Source organism: Crinia signifera, chromosome 2 (assembly GCF_055691185.1).
Source record: "Crinia signifera chromosome 2, ASM5569118v1, whole genome shotgun sequence".
Lineage (NCBI taxonomy): Eukaryota > Metazoa > Chordata > Amphibia > Anura > Myobatrachidae > Crinia > Crinia signifera.
In genome coordinates, this window is record NC_139218.1 from 103,203,869 (window position 1) to 103,212,079 (window position 8,211).

Below are 8,211 nucleotides of genomic sequence, written 5' to 3' on the forward strand. Positions count from 1 at the left end.
CAAGAGATAGCCTTAATTCTTATGCATTGTCAGATATGCAACGGAACATACAGAGACTTAACCAACAGTATTACACCTTAGATAACAAAACCGGATGCCTGCTTGCATGCAAACTGAGAGGTCACAGGGCCAAAGAATGAATTCAGGCTATTTACAACACATCTGGAAATAAAGTAATAGACCCCTTTGACATCGCAGATACATTTGCAAAATATTATTCAGACCTATACAGCCTAAATAGCGACCCAAATACACCCCAACCAAACTCTGAAGAGATATCTAGCTTCCTTCAAAACCTCCCCCTGCGGTCTATTTCGACCCAATATATTTAATTTTTTAACTTCCCATGGACCCTCCAAGAAATGGAATTAGCCATCTCTTCGTTACCCTTAAATAAAGCCCCTGGCCCAGACGGCTTCACCTCCAACTTCTACAAACACTACAAAAAGTCTCTAGCCCCAGTTCTTTTGAACCTCTTCCAAGAATCTACTTCCCTCTCCTCATTTCCCAAAGAGATGCTGGAATCCCGAATAATAACAATCCCAAAACCAGGAAAGCCCACGACCACAGTACAGAATTATCACCCTATTGCTCTTTTAAATGTAAATATCAAATCATTTGCGAAATTATTGCTAACAGACTTTCCCCCCTATTGCCCAACATTATTAACCCAGATCAGGTGGGATTTGTGGTAGGCAGACAAGCGTACGAAAACACAAGGTGAGTGTTGAATATTGTTGAACATTGTGGTGGCTCCAGTCAGCCTCTACTTTTATTATCGCTTGACGCCGAAAAAGCATTTGACAGGCTGCACTGGGGCTATATGCAACAGACACTGCAGAAATTTGGAATCACTGGCCCGTTTCTTGAAGCTATTTTAGCCTTGTACTCCTGCCCATTGGCCAGAGTATTCGCTAATGGCTGCCTGTCTGCAAATTTCAATATATCCAATGGTGTTAGGATCCGCCTCCAGCGGATCTGTGTTATGCGCAGATTCACATATTCTGTGTGTAGTTTATGTTTTCCCTGGATTCTGCTCCCTGGGTTTTATCCCAGCCTGTGTGTGTGTGTTTACTCGCTGGTGGCCTCCAGTGGTCAGCCTGGACCATTGCAGCTTACTTGCTGTGCTCTGTTATCAGGACTCAGGTGTCTTAATTAGGCTCCTAGCCTGCAGTGCTCACCTATAGGCAGTGGGTAATCAGCACCACATTGTGCTCACTATAAAAACCCTCTGCTCACACACTCCGGTGCCAGTTATATTATTCAGTTCACTGTGTAGTCCACGCTGTCCAGTCAGTTTATGTCCAGCCTGTATCCCAGTCTTGCTGTGTCCCTGCCGGTCTGTTGTGCTCCCTGGATCCTGAAGTACTGTTCAGTGGTGTTCCTGGTCCCTGCTGGTTAACCCTCGTCTGTCCAGTCTGTTTGATGTACCGTGTACCCAGAGTGTCATCCTTGTCATCCAGTGTACCGTTCTGGGTTGTCCTGCAAGTCTGTGCTGCGGTGTCCCAACTTCTCGGCTGCATAACATCTCTCAGCTAAGTTGGGGATTACCCACCTGTCTATTGCTTTATATGTTACAGTTGCTTATTACATCTCAGTGTATTGTTACACCTACACCCTGTATTGGCACTATTGGTACCGGTGCACTCATTTGTATTTTGTGTCATCTGCTGAGCATTGTTGCTCCCCTGGGGTTTCTGGGAGTTCCCCGTTTCTGGTGTTTTAGTTAGTTGTCCCCTTGCTCTCTCCTGGCCTCGGCGGACGTGTTGTCTATACATAAGACCTGCCTGTAGCGGAGTGGGGCGGACCTAATTCGCCCTTCAGCCGAGACGGGCCCAGGTGAAGCCTAGCCCTGCACACGTCCGTCGATTCCAGCCAGAGGCAACGGAGTTAGGTTGGCGGGGACACTCCCAGAACCCTTACATTATAACTGGCCATAACAGATAACTCTGGAGCTGAGTTCTGTCCTCTCAGTCCAGCAGGTTTTTCTTGCCTTGTCACAGTTTTTTTTTGCCTTGTCACAGTCTTGTCTTGTCACAGTATTTTTTGCCTTGTCTCAGTTGTTGTGTCATAGTCTTTTGCACAGTACCTTGCACGGCCATATCATGCAGGCCATGCAAGAGTCATTAGCGGCCCTAAATTTGGCGTTCAATACCTTTAAATCTGGGCAGTTGGAGATTTTGCAGCAGTCCCTACTGCAGCTGCAAAAACTCCTAACTGAAATATTTCTGATCCTTCCCGAGGTCACTGGGGTTAATTCAGCCCCTAATGAGACCCTGTCTAAGGAGTTATTAGGCAGCGAGTCCTTAAACCCGGAGGTTCAGGAGAAGCATAAAAGTGTTCTACGGTCAAAGCTTTCGCTGGAGGAGCGTCAGCGGCGTAGAGACCTGAATTTATGCTTGTACTGTGGAGATTCTGGCCACTATCTCCAGGCTTGCGGATTGTGCAGGCCTGGTGGTGGCGATAGGGTGTCCCCTCTGGCCAAGTCAGGGCAGGTTGTCAGATCTATGCCTGTCTTCACTGTGGCAGAGGGGCGCTCTGAGTCTCCCAGTAAAAACACTCTGAATAATGCCGTTGGTCCAAGTGCCGGGAGACCTCATTTTGGGTTTAAGAATCAGCAGAGGAGGTGCTCCCCGCATGATGGTATTTCTGCTAACATTAAGTCAGAGTTGCAATCCTTTAAGGGGAAAGCCCAGGTGATTGACTCAGATGCCGGGCGCCCGCTCGACCCAGTCTGATGCCGGGGGCCCGCTGAGCCAGTCTGTCGCCCCAGAGGGGGCTCAAGCCGCTGTCGCCCCGGAGGGGGCTCAAGCCGCTGTCGCCCCGGAGGGGGCTCAAGCCGCTGTCGCCCCGGAGGGGGCTCAAGCCGCTGTCGCCCCGGAGGGGGCTCAAGCCGCTGTCGCCCCGGAGGGGGCTCAAGCCGCTGTCGCCCCGGAGGGGGCTCAAGCCGGTGTCGCCCCAGAGGGGGCTCAAGCCGGTGTCGCCCCAGAGGGGGTTCAAGCCGGTGCCGCCCCAGAAGGGGTTCAAGTTTGTGTCGCCCCAGAGGGGGTTCAGGCCTGTGTCGAGGCCGTAGCCCCGAATGGGGGCCCACAGCCTCAGTTTGTAGCCCCAAGTAGGGGTCCACAGCCTCAGTTTGTAGCCCCAAGTGGGGGTCCACAGCCTCAGGTTGTAGCCCCAAGTGGGGGTCCACAGCCTCAGTTTGTAGCCCCAAGTGGGGGCTCACAGCCTCAGTTTGTAGCCCCAAGTAGGGGTCCACAGCCTCAGTTTGTAGCCCCAAGTGGGGGTCCACAGCCTCAGGTTGTAGCCCCAAGTGGGGGTCCACAGCCTCAGTTTGTAGCCCCAAGTGGGGGCTCACAGCCTCAGTTTGTAGCCCCAAGTGGGGGCCCACAGCCTCAGTTTGTAGCCCCAAGTGGGGGCCCACAGCCACAGTTTGTAGCCCCAAGTGGGGGCCCACAGCCACAGTTTGTAGCCCCAAGTGGGGGCCCACAGCCACAGTTGGTAGCCCCAAGTGGGGGCCCACAGCCACAGTTGGTAGCCCCAAGTGGGGGCCCACAGCCACAGTTGGTAGCCCCAAGTGGGGGCCCACAGCCACAGTTGGTAGCCCCAAGTGGGGGCCCACAGCCACAGTTGGTAGCCCCAAGTGGGGGCCCACAGCCACAGTTGGTAGCCACAAGTGGGGGCCCACAGCCACAGTTGGTAGCCCCAAGTGGGGGCCCACAGCCACAGTTAGTCACTGACTCTAACGAGGTCCCTAAAATCAAAGCCTCAAGTGCCATAACCCCAGCTATGCAGTCTGATCAGTCAGGTGATAATAAAGCCAATTGTGACTCTTTGGATGATATCTCTACATCTCTAGTCTTTGATGGGGACTTAGCCCAATTTGTTGCGCTCGCTAACCACTATGTCTCTATTATGGAGTCCAGACCATTTTTAGGTATCACTTCTGATAATATTGTGTCCTATATGATCTACTCCTTCAGAGGGAAGCCTTCCAAATGGGCGATCAAATTGATTAATTCTGAAGATCCCCTTCTTAAGGATTTCCGGGCATTTAGTGATGCAGTTTTTGAGAGATTTAGTCCCAGAGAATCTTGCTCAAATTCTGCTAAATCTGTCTTGTCCACCGAAAGTCCTCAAGATTTTGGAGAGCTGGCACAAGAGTTTAAGCCTATTGCCTTGACTGCAGGGTGTGCTTTTCTATCTTCCTTTCATAGCCATTCAAAGAGAAGGAAAAAGAAGAATAAGCACTGACCTTTTGCTTTGTCCTGTTTGTCATATCTGGTTGTCTGGTCTTGTTGTGTCCAAAGGCCACCTTTGAGAGGGGGGCACTGTTACTAGCTGCAGTCGCAGCTTGTTCCTGTTTGTTTGTTGATACCCCCATGCCAGGGTTTGGTATTCTCCATGTAGTGGAGAACCTGGTATTGGGGTCCCTTGACCCCTCTTCAAGGGGGGGGGTACTGTTAGGATCCGCCTCCAGCGGATCTGTGTTATGCGCAGATTCACATATTCTGTGTGTAGTTTATGTTTTCCCTGGATTCTGCTCCCTGGGTTTTATCCCAGCCTGTGTGTGTGTGTTTACTCGCTAGTGGCCTCCAGTGGTCAGCCTGGGCCATTGCAGCTTACTTGCTGTGCTCTGTTATCAGGACTCAGGTGTCTTAATTAGGCTCCTAGCCTGCAGTGCTCACCTATAGGCAATGGGTAATCAGCACCACATTGTGCTCACTATAAAAACCCTCTGCTCACACACTCCGGTGCCAGTTATATTATTCAGTTCACTGTGTAGTCCACGCTGTCCAGCTTCAGTCAGTTTATGTCCAGCCTGTATCCCAGTCTTGCTGTGTCCCTGCTGGTCTGTTGTGCTCCCTGGATCCTGAAGTACTGTTCAGTGGTGTTCCTGGTCCCTGCTGGTTAACCCTCGTCTGTCCAGTCTGTTTGATGTACCGTGTACCCAGAGTGTCATCCTTGTGATCCAGTGTACCGTTCTGGGTTGTCCTGCAAGTCTGTGCTGCGGTGTCCCAACTTCTCGGCTGCATAACATCTCTCAGCTAAGTTGGGGATTACCCACCTGTCTATTGCTTTATATGTTACAGTTGCTTATTACATCTCAGTGTATTGTTACACCTACACCCTGTATTGGCACTATTGGTACCGGTGCACTCATTTGTATTTTGTGTCATCTGCTGAGCATTGTTGCTCCCCTGGGGTTTCTGGGAGTTCCCCGTTTCTGGTGTTTTAGTTAGTTGTCCCCTTGCTCTCTCCTGGCCTCGGCGGACGTGTTGTCTATACATAAGACCTGCCTGTAGCGGAGTGGGGCGGACCTAATTCGCCCTTCAGCTGAGACGGGCCCAGGTGAAGCCTAGCCCTGCACACGTCCGTCGATTCCAGCCAGAAGCAACGGAGTTAGGTTGGCGGGGACACTCCCAGAACCCTTACAAATGGCACTAGACAAGGCTATCCCCTTTCCCCTTTAATATTTGTCCTTGCTGTGGAACCATTGGCAGAATGTATTAGAAATGATCCCCTGATATCGGGCCCTTTGATAGGAGGAATCCAACATGAAGTGTGTCTTTTCGCGGACGATATTTTGGTATGTCTCACAAATCCAGAATCGTCCCTTGCCCGGTTGCATGTTATCCTCGAACACTACTAACAAGTATCCTACTACAAGTTAAACATTAATAAAACAGAAGCCCTCCCATTCCATATATCTAATGACTCTGTCCAATCCATGAAGACCACTTTCAAATATGCCTGGCAACATAAGTCCCTTAAATACCTGGGAGTACATCTGGCTAGAGACCCTGATCTTGTTTTCCCTTCATTAGCATTATCTAAACTGTATTGCTGCCAGGTCTTTATCAGTTTATCCTGGAGACCCTTGGATTGGGTAAGGTGAGATGGAAACCTCCAGCTAGGATTGACGGGTGAAGTCTGTAAATATTCAATATCTACTGTCATCAATCCATGATCTGAAAGTGAGGGCGGAAAAATAGTGGTTGATTTTATTTTTGGGAATAAAGGTTCGGCAACCAGTATATAGTCTATACGGGACCAGGTGTTATGGGTTAGTGAATTGCAGGTGAACTCTCTTTCTGTTGGATTCAAGGCTCTCCATGCGTCCACCAGATTGAGCATTTTTGTTATATATTTGACTCTAATTTTTGGAAGAGTTATTTGTTTTCTATATGGGGGGGATCTATCAAGAATTATTGAGGAAATTAAGTTAAAATCCCCAGCTAATATAAGTGTGGTGGGATCCATGGGAAGAAGTTTAGCTAGAAGTTCTATAAAGAATGTTCTTTTATATTGGGTAGGGGCGTATATGTTGGCTATGTTTAAGATCTGCTCTCCAATTTTTATTGTGGTGAGAACATATCTGCCATTTGGATCTGACAGATTAGATATTACCTGAACACCCAGTGATTTTTTCGCCATAGTTATTACTCCACAAGACTTTGAGTTAAAAGATGCGGACCCCAACACAACCCAGCCTAATATTTGCAACTTCCTGACTTCCTCTGGCATTAAATGTGATTCCTGTAAACAAATCAGGGGCGAAATGTAATAGAGTGCGATTTTTTAGACATGTGCGATTTTTGGTCAAAAACGGCCGAAATCGCACATTTTCCGAAAATCGCACATTTAATAGGTTGAAAATCGCGGTAAAAAATCGCACTTTTTACCGCGAAATCGCACTTTTAGAAGTGCGATTTTTAGTCACATTTCAATTCGCATCCAGATGTTTTCCCATTATAAAGTATACAACTCGCAAATGTAATAGGGTGCGATTTTTGGTCAATGTTACCAAAAATCGCAAAAAAAATAGACCAGGTTCTGACAGGCGAATTTGACAGAACCATGCACAGATCATTGAGATCTGTGCATGGTTCTGTTAATAAAAATGTGTAAAAGTGTTTTTATAAAAAAAAAAAACGGCGTGGGGTCCCCCCTCCTAAGCATAACCAGCCCCGGGCTCATTGAGCCGGACCTGGTTCCAAAAATACGGGGGAACAAAAAGCATAGGGGTCCCCCGTATTTCTGAAACCAGCCCCGGACTCTTGGACCGGTCCTGGTTCCAAAAATACGGGGGACAAAAAATCTGGGGGTCCCCCGTATTTTGAAACCAGCACCGGGCTCCAACAGCCCGCGGTGTCATGCCACAGCCGGGGGACACTTTTTATACAAGGTCCCCCGGCCAAAACATGAGCACCGTGGCTGGTCAGCCTTGGACGGGGTACCTGGAGGAGTGGGGACCCCACCAATAAAGGGGTCCCCCCCCCCCAGGCTTCACCCGTCCAGGGCTGAAGCCCGGGGCTGTCACCGGCGTCCGTGGCCAGTGGACGCCGGCCTGATAGGGTTAAATCCATCATACATATCATTACATTGCTTTTTACCGGCGAACTACAAGTGCCAGCAGACCTCCCCCGCATGCTGGGACTTGGAGAACCACAAGTCCCAGCATGCAGGGCATTAATGGGCCCGCTGGGACTTGTAGTCCACCTGTAAAAAGAATGTTTATAAAAAACACACACACAGAGAAGTACAAGTTTATTACACACACACACACCTCAATTTTACACCAGCATACTTACCATTCCTGGATCCAGCGCTGGTCTGGCTGCTTTACAGCCGGCTCCCCCCGCACTGACAGGCAGCGGGGAGAACCGCTTTCTCCGTTGCCTGTCACCGGCTTTCTCCGTAGCTTCTGTAGCTCTGTCCCAGTGCTACAGAGGCTGAGAGCGTGATTGGCTGAGCTACAGTATGCGTCTCCATGGAGACGCATAGCTCAGTCCTGATTGGCTGAGCTATGCGTCTCCATGGAGACGCATACTGTAGCTCAGCCAATCACGCTCTCAGCCTCTGTAGCACTGGGACAGAGCTACAGAAGCTACGGAGAAAGCCGGTGACAGGCAACGGAGAAAGCGGTTCTCCCCGCTGCCTGTCAGTGCGGGGGGAGCCGGCTGTAAAGCAGCCAGACCAGCGCTGGATCCAGGAATGGTAAGTATGCTGGTGTAAAATTGAGGTGTGTGTGTGTGTGTAATAAACTTGTACTTCTCTGTGTGTGTGTTTTTTATAAACATTCTTTTTACAGGTGGACTACAAGTCCCAGCGGGCCCATTAATGCCCTGCATGCTGGGACTTGTGGTTCTCCAAGTCCCAGCATGCGGGGGAGGTCTGCTGGCACTTGTAGTTCGCCGGTAAAAAGCAATG